Source organism: Phalaenopsis equestris, unplaced genomic scaffold (genome assembly GCF_001263595.1).
Source record: "Phalaenopsis equestris unplaced genomic scaffold, ASM126359v1 Scaffold001131, whole genome shotgun sequence".
Lineage (NCBI taxonomy): Eukaryota > Viridiplantae > Streptophyta > Magnoliopsida > Asparagales > Orchidaceae > Phalaenopsis > Phalaenopsis equestris.
Genome location: NW_018165570.1, coordinates 63,132 through 72,230, shown reverse-complemented (window position 1 = coordinate 72,230; position 9,099 = coordinate 63,132). Strand labels below are relative to the sequence as shown.

The 9,099-nt window shown below is 31.4% G+C and overlaps 1 long non-coding RNA gene across 2 annotated transcripts in view; it reads left to right on the top strand.

Moving 5' to 3' along the window:
• Positions 1-9,099, top strand: part of LOC110033305 — an 18,776-nt gene extending 9,677 nt beyond the window's left edge. The window contains exons 2-7 of one of the 2 annotated variants that reach the window (XR_002294928.1): positions 754-800; positions 891-1,003; positions 1,614-1,791; positions 7,340-7,389; positions 7,653-7,909; positions 8,855-9,099. This is a non-coding gene — a long non-coding RNA (uncharacterized LOC110033305). Of the gene's footprint in view, positions 1-753; positions 801-890; positions 1,004-1,613; positions 1,792-7,339; positions 7,910-8,854 lie in introns of both variants that reach the window. The other variant, XR_002294927.1, reaches the window with a different exon arrangement.

Here is a 9,099-nt window from a genome sequence, read left to right as displayed (position 1 = left end):
GGATAAGCTGCAGCTGCCCCAAACAGACCCGAAATCTACTTTTTTATTAAGTGGGGGTTCAAAGAGACATTGAGTTGGAGAGTGTAAGAAGGGAGTGTGGGAGTTTTAGTCTTCGTTATTGTGCAGGCAATGTGAGGAAGATGGGATGAGATATTGACATTTTCGAAATTAAATCACAAATCATAATTTCAAATAAAAACTGTGCTTTATTGGAAATTTAGATATGAAATTTGCTTCAATTACAAGTGGTTCCTATTTACTTAAAGTCAAATAATGCCAAAAAAATTGTTGAATGTTTGATGTCTTTTATCTCCACTCAATGGAAGTCGTGATATCACTGATATATAATTAGTCTATTATGTTTAGAAAGTGTTAAAATAATTACTATGCCATGTTTGTAGGCGTCTATGTAACTATGTGAAGCACAATCATGCTCATCATAGTTACAGTCCTTACAGCAATCATGATCATCATCGTTACAATCCATCCATTTATAATATTTTAAATCCATTTTTGACATATTTACGACTGCAATTTCTGATATAGACAATTGAAAAATGATAGGAGTATAGATCTTTTTGCAGCTTATGTTATGCTTATTGAGACTTAAATAACTGCAACTATGCAAATCTAAAATTTTCTTTGTTAAGAACTTACATGGGATACAGCATAGGCATATTCTCTTCTTTTCTTCATTTCTGTACATTTTGATGAATTGAATTATTTCTGAAATGCTGGTATTTCTTTCTTCAGATTATCTATCCTACCAAGACATTTGGAGACGTAGTTATTGACTATCCGTAAGAACTTTATGCAATCTTTTTCTTAAATGAGCTTGTTATTTTTTTATTATATTATGTTATGTCAAACTGTAATGACATACAATTCAGGCTTTGACAGCATTCAAAAAATTATACCCTGGACATCGAAGAAAAGAGATAGATGATTGCATTAAAAAGTCAGCTCATTTCATTGAGAAGATACAAAAACCAGATGGTTCATGGTTTGTACTCAATTTTGTAGTTGGTAGGGATTTTTTAGGCTATAATAGGTAATAATTTTTGAGAAAAGTGTCAAAATAGTAACCTGGTTGTCTGCATTTGGGTCATTTTAGTCCCAGAGTCTATATGAGTGTCAATTTAATCCCAGACTCTTTTAATATGTGATGAAATAGTCCCCACAAAGTACTTTTTCCATATGGAATACGCACGCAGCTCTGCGTGCGTAATAACTCCTCAATAACCTCCGCTTCGAGGGGGGGGGGGGGTTTTTTGGGGTATTAATTCCAATAACTTATAACCCCAATATGCTTCCAATAACCTTCATGGGTTCTATTTCGATGTAATTCATAGGTTATTATGTGGATATTTCGAGGTTAATGGAGTATGCACGCAGAGCTGCATGCATATTCCGTATGAAAATATTTCCCCTAATTTAGAGAGTATGGGACTAATTGACATTACTATGAGACTAAAATGACCCCCATATAAATAGTTATGAGACTATTTTGACACTTGATACTTCTACATACGAAGGCCAGATGCATTCAACATTATGCGTCATTTTTTCATCATAATGAAATTGCATTTTGACTGCCATGCAATTGTTTACAGATATGGTTCTGGGGCTTGTTGCTTTACTTATGGAATACGGTTTGAAGTGAAGGGACTAATTGCAGCTGGAAAGTCATACCCAAACAGCCCTTCTCTCCAAAAAGCATGTGATTTCCAGTTCTCTAAACAACTAGTTTCTGGTGGTTGGGGGGAGCGTTATATGTCTTGTCAAGATGAGGTAATCTTTTTTTCTAAGTGATAACTTGGATACTGTAAACCCACGTATAGTGTTTTATAATTAAAATTTTGACTTGAATTTTTTTTTGCTTCTATTCACGAAATTCCAATTTGCTTTGTAATCTCCTTTTTCTCTAATGTTGTGCTGTTCTGGTTAAATGACATTCATATCAGTTCATCATCTAGGTTGATGGAAGAAACAAATTATGTGGGTTCTATTCTTGAATATTAAGTATGTTATGTAGCATTGCTCAACAAAATAATTTTAGCTACACTAATATTCAATATGTATAAAGTAACCATCCTTTGTTTTTGTTGTCACGACCCGACTCGAAGCTTAAAATTAATCAAGTGAAAAATAAACTGTCAGACAATGAGAAATTTATTTTTTTATACATTTATTTGTTATAACTAACTTTTAACAAATGAAAGTGCCACCAATTAAATTAAATTTTAACATTATATTTAAATTTACCTCGTTATTGGTTGTCTATGTCTTTTATAAACATCATCTCTTCTATCGCCCATCCTTTAATTGCTTAATTAACATGAAAAACTATTTTAAAATAACAATGAGCTAAACAAACTGTGAATGCTCATATTCATAAACTACAACAATACAAGGAAAAGAAAACAAAATGTATGTCAGTTAAATTTTTAATAACTCAATATTAACATTTGAGATGTTATCAATGAATCTTATTATATAAATAGCATATTAATATCATTATATATTTATATAACTGTTACAATAGTACTGTCTAAAAATAGTATTACTTAAGGTACTTCAATATCAATATCTTTTTTCATTTATGTGCATGAGTACATTTGTGTTCTCACACTAGTACCATAAAGGGTTGACTTCATCATGGTCAATCATGCACATACAAGTATATAATAAAGATACCAATTTCTAAATATTTCATTCTCATTTGCATAGCAGTCAATATTCTTCCACAAGATAATTTAAACAAGGGTAAACATACATGTAATTTTTACAATATGAACAAAATTCAATAGAAACTTAAATCATGAGTATGCAGTATTATAACAGTAACATTAAATGCATTTGGTCGAGAAGAAACAAAATATGACTATAGCGAAAGAATATGAGTACTCACCTCGATGTTAATTTGACTTGATGTTGACCCTTTTAAAATGAAACGCCTAAAGTACACATGTTATTCATATTAAAATTTAATTTTATTAATTATGTTATTTGATTTGACTTGACATCGACTGTTTATTTTTTCTTTGAGCACAACAAGTCTCAACTCGGTCACATTTTTATTGCCTCAGGACTCCACAGGGTGAGTTGTTTGCGGAGTCCATAGCATAAAAAAATTAAAAAAAGCTTGACACGACCCGAATCAATGCAGGAAATTTAATATGTGTGTTTATCGTGAACCTAGCCCAAATTAAATCCCGAAACAAACAAAAACTTACTTTATGTTAGATTCGGCGTTTTTGGAGCCTTTCGTCGGTCGCATTCGGCTTCTTTCTCCTTCGGCTTCGGGCCTCTTCAACCTTCAGCTTCGGGCCTCTTCATCCTTCAGCTTTTTCAGCTTTCTTTGGCACTTCGGATGGTGGTTTGTCTTCGACAACAGTGGCTCTCCATTCGAGCGGCTGGTGGTGGTACTCCATTCAGTTTCGACTCTTGGAAACGGAAGGTAGGTTACGCAATACTCATTCTAAATATTAGTGTTTAGTCGTTTCATTGCAACAACTAGTGATTTATTTTCTTTCTCATTGTAGCACACAAAATGGCCCGAAGTCGTTGAGGTAACTACATTGTTTATTTTAAAATAAAAGTTGAAGTTTTAGTCGTGTTATTGTAGTATTATAGTGGTGTTGTAGTCATATTATTGTGTGATATTGTGTGTTATAAAGTTGTTATTTTGTGTTATTGTTGTGTTATATTATTTAGAGATGCGTTATAGATGTGTTATAATCGTGTTATAATTGTGTTATTGTGTGTTATAGATGTGTTATTGTGTGTTATAAATGTGTTGTTGTGTGTTATTGTTGTGTTATGTTAATATAATGATGTTATAGATGTGTTATTTTGTATTATTGTTGTGTTATGTTATTTAGAGATGCATTTAGATGTGTTATATATGTGTTATAGTGTGTTTTAGTGTGTTATTGTTGTGTTTTTATTGTGTTATAGTTGTGTTATTGGTGTAACACACGCATAACACATTCATAACACACGATAACACAACATTAACACAACGGTAATACGAGAATACCACAACAATAAAACAACAATAACAGATTAGTAACACAATTAAAATGCAACAATAACACAATAATAACACATTATAACACAATAATTATACAATGATAACACAACTGTAACACATAATAACTCATCTGTAACACAACAAAAACTGAACTATTGCAGTCATATAACACATAAATAACACAGTCATATAACACATAAATAATTGCAGTCATATAACACATAAATAACACATATGTAACACTTCAATAACAATTTGCAGGTGAAGTTGTTTGCAAAGGATGCTGCAAAGTGTTTTGGTAGAGTCAAACCTGCGACATGGGGACTTACACTTGTTATGGGTGCACCAACGCAAAGCAATAGTATTGATTGTGGTATGTTTGTATGCAAATTCATGGAAATTTTGGTGTTGCCACATGCACAATATATTGATTGGACCCAGTATCTTAACTGGCAACAAGACATGGAGAGATTTAGAACTGGATTTTCTTAACGTCATTTATATGTGGTCCAAAAATCTAAACGCTTAAATATGTGCTTATGGTTTTATTACACTTGAAGTTGCTTATGGTTAAATATGTGAATTTGTCAACGTCATTTGCTTACGGTTAAATATGTGCTTATAGGTTACAAAGTCATATAATTCGTTATGACAATTGAATTTTGAAATTTTGAGCAATAATATTTTGTTATAACACTTGAATTTTATGGTATAACACTTATATTTTTAAAATTTCAGTTTATAAAGTCATATAATTCAGTATAACACAAGATTTTGAAATTTTCATCAACTATATATAGTTATAACACTTAAATTTTACGGTATAACACTTATATTTTGAAAATTACAGGTTATAAGATCATATAACACTGATAAAATTATAAAATAACACGTCAATAATTAATTATAACACATGTATTCTCAATATAACGAATATATATCGCAGTATAACACGATTATTTTATATTTTGAATTTTATTTATATTTGAATATTTTAAGAAGTAACTATTTTGCGATATAATACTTAAATTTTGAAATTTTCAGTTATATAACATGATAAAATTGAATTTTGAACTCGTTATAACAACTTAAACTCGGTATAACACTTGAATTTTGAACAATAACACAACAATAATGCGGTATAACACTTAATTTTTGTTAAATAACGCATCAATAATTCGTAATAACACATGTATTCTCAATATAACGCGTATATATTACAGTATAACATAATTATTTAAAAAATAATGCGGTTTAATTAAAGTATAACACAAGATTTTTGATAAATAACACGTTATTATATACCCGTGACGGCGGAATAACACGTATATGTGGTATATTACTGTGGTATAAGACAGTATATGTGTTATATTACGGCGGATTTACTAAACTCTATTAATGCTAAATCCTTCTTGCAGCCAAACACCCCCTTAGCATTCTACATAACGTTCACAAACAACAGAAACGGAACACCCCCTTAGCATTCTACATAACGTTCACAAACAACAGAAACGGAGCTACTTTAAGCCCCACACATAAAAGGAAGTAAAATATGTTATTATTTTGATGATGATGATGATATATTGATGGATTATGCTTCTTCATAGGGTTATTATTAAGAATTTGAAGCCAATTTTTTCTCCAAGTTTTGATGTGCCAACCACTGAACAACTCCTTTGCTGCTCAAGCTCATTACAGCGGGTAATTTTTAGATGTTTTGGCTAAGATATACTTTTAAAAAATGTACTCCAAGTTAAACAAGCTCATGTTCAACACACTTAAAGTGGCGACTTTTCTGAAAACTTATTCCAAGTAGAAAAATATCTTGATGGATTTGAGTCACAGCTCTGACAATTGGTATTAAGCACAATACAATTCCTTCAATTTATGAGAACGAACATTTAGAACAATATGGGAGACGCTTATTGGACCCTTTAAGCCTACAATTCCATAAACAATGCTTGCAGGCACCACATGATGTAAGCAATATTATAAAAGCTCAATGCCAAGTGATTTCTTAACCTCGGGTATAAATTTCATCAAATATATGCAAACAAGTCCTTTAAACTTTTACTATTTCAGTTACATACGAAAGTCAAACCTTGATGATTCTTAATATGACCACATCAATAGAATGATGTAACATATTTTATGATTATTATTTGGTTAATTGATGTATATTAGTTATACTTAAGGTTTTGGCCTAATTTTTAATACTCCAAACCCAAAATTAAATATCTTTAAAATCTATTCTTTTGAACTGAGTTCTTTGAGTTCTAGAATTCACTTTTACCTTGCAAAGTATATGCCTTGCTCTACATATTCTTCACTAACTTCATTGATGATTTGCTTATATGCTTCATATTAGATATGATAAAATAATGGAGATTTATATACATGCCACATAATTACTTTGTATTTGCATATCTAACACCTAAATTTTGATAGTCACGTTTATACCACTTCATCTATGCATGAAAATGTGTATTTTGCTTTTTAAAAGTTATTGATAGTGATATTTTTGAACTCAAATGAAGGATTTGAGTGTTATAAATTTAAAAGTCAAAGTTTACATGTTAGATATGAGAATTCATAAGAATTGTGGGGTGTACATTATTCAGTGATCTTCACTTCATTGACAAGTCCATGTCAGCTTGATGTGGTAAATTGACACTAAAGAACAATGAATTATTATTCAGATATGAGTTGAATTTGAGTTCTTATAGTTTTATTTAATAATTCTTTTGTGAAAAGTTCTTATAGTTTTATTTATAAAATAAAATGTTGGGTAACAAAGAAAATAATTCTGTTAAGCATTCATAGCGATTGAATCTTCTCATTTTAAGTTATTAAGCCACATGCTTTATGAATCATATTAGACTTTGTTCATCACAAATTTTCTTTTTCTGCAAAAGTTTCTTTGATTATATGCTCCATTCATTATCTTCAAGTGGTTAAGTTGAATATTTTTATGACATTATGATGTGTCTAAACCATCATAACAAGACTTGGAATAAGGATCCATGCACCTAGTCTTGAAAAAAGAAGTTTGAAGCATATATATTATTGAGATCTATGATATCTTTCGTTGATCCATGCTAAGTTTGTAAATAGACATAAAAATTATGTGGCTGAGCTAGTATTTTAATCAAAAATCTCAAGAGGACAATGTTACAAATCTCAATTTTTATATTTGTCTTAAACACAATGTATATGTTGAAAAATTTGCATCATAATATTCCATCTAAATTTTTGCTTTCTGTATTTTAATCTAATTATTTCTTATTTTTTCCCCTTAAACAGGCTGAAAGAGATGAGAAGCCATTGAATCGAGCGGTGAATTCCCTCAACAGGTAACAATTAAGTTTAATAACAAAAATATGATTTGCTCATAAAAAACCTATGAATTAGAACCCTAAAAAGACATCTATGCTTCATTTTTTTGCCCTTTTTTAATTTTCTCAATCAAAAATTTGCCGAAGTGTTCATATGGTTCTCAATAGAAATGAATGAATCATAGAGATTTTGATTATGATAATGCAAATAATGATGATGATTTAGTACATTATTGAAGTATTTAATGCCTTACTTGACGTGTTGTCGGAAATAATAGCAGTTTCAACAGAAACTTCATGATTAGCTATTCAGCGTTCGCAACATCTTCCTAGTATGTGCGCTTGGAGAATACCACACTCGGGTTCTGAAGGCAAGCAATTAACATAACTTCATGTCGAGACTCGAACTTCATTCTTTTTCTCTTGCAAAAGCATTCTGACTTGAAAAATAATGTATTATTTTCATTAAGAAATCTGTTGTCGGAAAGCAAGGCGGCTATCCGGACTGAAAACAACAGTCGAATGTCAAAACAGTAAGGTATGGGTTCCTGAGCAAGATATAAAAACACCATTTGCGAAAGAAAGATGATCCAATATTCTTTAGAACAGACGTCAGAAAATACGTTCTCCAAAATACATAAGTAAATTAGTTGTTACATGAAAATAAAATAAAAAATATATAAAAATTTTCTAATAGAAATAACCTAATTAGAAATAGATAAATAAGAAAAAATCAAACAAGAAAAATAGAGTTAGAATCAGAAAATTGATCAGGCCTTGTGGTTCGTTGGCACGCCCTTGATCAAGGGATTCCACAATCCAGCAAAAACAGGCGAAGTCATGTGGAATTGGAAGCTCTCGTGTCATTCTCCTAAGCTAGGAAAGGATTCTTCTCTGGAGGCTTTTGAAATCTGCCTACCATTATCATAATAAAATTATCACCTTGTTATATTGAGGCAATTCTACTATAAAGCCTATACTCGCGTCTATCACAAGTAACAAACATAAATGGCATTTCAAAGTTTGTCTTGATATAACAACTTAGTCATCCTTCTTTAGCATGATTAGAGTTGGAATTGCACATTCAATTATTGCACGAATCAAGCCTCAAACCATCAAGTTTGTAACTTATCCCACTCCTCGTTCTCGATTGGGTGCATTCGACAAACAAGTTTGTTTGGAGGAATTAACCCATAATAAAATCCATGGCACTCTGGGCCTTTATCAGTGGTGACAATCAAGGAGGTAAACCTTCATTTAGAACCAGCAACAGGCTATCTTGTGTCTTGGATTTGCTCCTTGGATTTACTGTCATCTAGGGCAACTAATGCTAATCCTATTGGTGCTTTTCTCATACGCTTAGTCTAAATGACTTGTCAAATCACTAGCATTGCTATCTCGTCTGTTGAAAGTTAATATTCTCTAATAACATTATTTTTTCTTATATAATTGTCAATTTCCTTAAATGCTCCCTGTTATTTAGGCAATTGGATGCAATGTGTCCAAAATTATTGCACTTGAAGTAGTTTTTTGGTTGGGACGAAATTGGGAGTACGGCGGTCTCCACCTTTTCTTCACGCTAGACGGTTTTCTCCCCAGACATGGTCCGCTTGGGTGTTTCAATTGGTGTACTCTTGCTTCTCGATCCTGATCTGATGGTTGAACCCTTTTTGAAGGGTGGTGTGGACCTATGTATTTTATCTTCATTTTGAAAACTAATGTATATAT